At 35.4% G+C, this 2,986-nt stretch overlaps 1 protein-coding gene across 1 annotated transcript in view; it reads right to left on the reverse strand.

Annotated features, from left to right (window-relative positions):
- LOC107732770 (guanylate-binding protein 1-like) overlaps positions 1-2,986 on the reverse strand; it is a 17,558-nt gene that overhangs the window by 7,313 nt on the left and 7,259 nt on the right. The window lies entirely within an intron of this gene.

A 2,986-nucleotide genomic window follows, 5' to 3' on the forward strand; every position in this document is an offset into this window, starting at 1 on the left:
TATCAAATTTAAGGCCATAAAAAGTCTTAAATTGTACAAGAAAGTCTTAATTATGATTTCAAGAGGTCTTAAATTTCGGGACGGAAAGCCCAGAATTGCAATATGGCTTAATGTGACGATTAAACTTCAAAAGGCTATGATTTCATTAAATAAACATAAACGTTGCACGTTTCAGAGTCCGGTGCTGCGCTCAGAGCGCTGCTTTGTGTTCTGCCGTTACCGGGGAAACAGTTATATGTCTGCAGCTCCGAAAGCGCCTCCTGCTGGCAGAGAATGAATGTGCTTTCTCAATAAGCCTGTTGTATTGGGGTTGTTTTTGTTCAGACCAATGTTTTTACCCCTGCAAACATGAAGAGCTGTAAATGTGAACTGGTGGATCGATAAGAAGATAATTCATTAAGAAAATCTAAACAGTAAAATGTATTTATGTTATTTAATTTATATAATAATTTATTGATAATAATTGTTTAAATTAATATAATAATTAATACTTCTGACCCATTTAAATGTGAAGCGTCATTTTATAACTTTTTGTTTTTGTGAAAACTTGTATCTGAACTGTAAATCATGCTTTTTAGTTATTTTACAGTTTATGTAAGTCATGCTTTTTACAGTTATTTTACAGTTTAATATGTTACTACAGACATTGCTCTGCCCCGCTCATATGGTATTAATTTTACTTGTGCAGGTCTTAAAAAGTCTTAAATTTGAGCTTAAAAATCCTGCAGAAACCCTGTAACTCCAAGACTTCATCAAAGAGAGTCAAAAGTGTTGGCGCTGATGGCCTCGTGGGCAGCATGCTGACATGTAGCACCTTTGCGCTTCGGGCGTCCCGAGTTCGAGTCCCGGCTCGTGGACTTTTCCCGATCCCACCCCCCCTCGCTCTCCATCTCTCTCTCTCTCACCCACTTCGCTTCCTGTCGACCTACTGTCCTATCTAAATAAAAGGCATAAAACGCCAAAAAATTAATCGTAAAAAAAAAAAGAGAGTCAAAAGTTTGATAGAAAACTTTCTGTATTTATAGATATTTATAGAAATAACTTTCTGTTTTCTGAGAGACCTACACAAAAGTAATGCTAAAGTCAAGTTTAGTCAAAGCCCCCTGCTTGATTTATTCTACTCTTGGAGACCTTTCAAATGTCATATGAAACATGACTATCTGAGCTGTATGATATTTTTGACATCAAAGTATATGGCACAAAAAACACATTTCTTAAATTATGAAAACATTTTATTTATCAGCAAATACTACTCAGCACTTGTTAAGAGTTTATCAAAATAATTACATATAAATAATTAAAATAAAAAATAATTGTAATTAAATAATTGTGACTTTTTCTCAGAATTTCAGGATATAAATTTGCAATTGCGAGTTATAAAGTCCAATTCTGAAGACATTTTTTATATCTCACAATTCTATCTTTATAGCTGGCGATTTCAACATTATATTACGCAATTCTGACTCTATAAGGTCGCAATTGCAAGTTATAATCACACTTTATTAAGTAACTTCTTTATTTAATTTTTGTAACTGTCAAATAATTTAATAACACTTACAGGGAAGCAAAAAATGACTTAAAGGCTTTAAAGCAGTTTATTTACATTTATGAGGATGTATGCATTGTATTTTGAGGGGAAAATGTTGTGTCATAGAGATTTCACCTTTACAAAGGTTTACCTTGGGACAGATTGATATGGCTACCAGCTGTTAACAGGTCAGAGTATTCACACCGCGCTGTTAGGCAGTCATTTCGCTAATAGACTGCCTAACAGCCGCGGCTCGTCTGTACGGGCCCCACCAAAATATTCACCCAAAACATAGACCTCTTTATACTGAATAAATAATAAAATGTAAATGTGTTCAGCATTCTGCAACAAATATTTGTCAGATTTTTTGACAATTTTAAGTCATAAAGTGCACAGGATATATTAAAATTCATCGCAAGTTTCAGTAGGCATGTTAAATCAGAAATTGTCTTACTACTGGGGGATGAGAGGATCCGTATTAATTATCATTGGAAAAAGTGTAACGGCTAACTTGGATCACGTGAGGCACATCAGCCAATCAAACAATGCCCTCTGGTCTCCTTCCCTGCGTACCGCCAATACATTTCTATGGCCGCAGCATTAGCATTAGCCATGACGCTTTTTTGGCTAAAGGTTGCAGGCTTGCCTTCCAGGCGCTTTGTATTAAATGATCTTAAGTGGGGCAGTCGCGCCGATGTCTTCCTGAACTCAACAGTGCCCCACAAATTTAACCATGTAAATCTGTGGTGAAAAGTGGAACTGCAGCACGCTCTAATTGAGAGCCATTTGGGCAGTTTTGAGACTGCCCCACCTATTTTCACGTGACCTTATCTCGCTCCAGCACAAGACGAGATCAGTCAGCTTCAGCTATATGTGTCTGCATCAGGCCAGAAACTAGCTGGCATGTCTGTTTTCTTATGTGGAGTAGTGTTTTAAACTAATGAAAGTGTTAATCATTTAGTTTAAATGTGCTCACGTGAAAAGCCTTTATACAGTTTTGTTGTGTTTGTTTTGAGATGAGACATGATATTCGTTTCCTCACTTAAATTCCTCCACAACTTGTAACATTCTAAATCAACACTCGGAGACCATATTAAAGTGATAATTCTATAGAGAAAGAGCGACACGTGTCATAATCTGAAAACCACGCCCACAAAGCCTCTCCATTGACTTTGAATTGCGGGAAGCTGCCGCCTTGTCATTTCTGACTCATAACAAAAAAGCAGAATACATTTAAATAGTTTATTAATCATTTACTTACACTTTCTAAATGATCTTATGAACTCCTAAATAACTCGTTTGTAAATAACGTAATAATTTAGAAATGATAAACTGATCATTAATAAAGTATGAAAATACAATTATTAAACATTATAGATATGCTCAAGAACAAAACATTTATAGCTGTATTTATAAACTGATTACTAATGGCTATTAATGTTGGAACAATGCTTTATA

The sequence above is a fragment of the Sinocyclocheilus rhinocerous genome, unplaced genomic scaffold (genome assembly GCF_001515625.1).
Source record: "Sinocyclocheilus rhinocerous isolate Xijiao unplaced genomic scaffold, SAMN03320098_v1.1 scaffold1481, whole genome shotgun sequence".
NCBI classification, from domain to species: Eukaryota; Metazoa; Chordata; class Actinopteri; order Cypriniformes; family Cyprinidae; genus Sinocyclocheilus; species Sinocyclocheilus rhinocerous.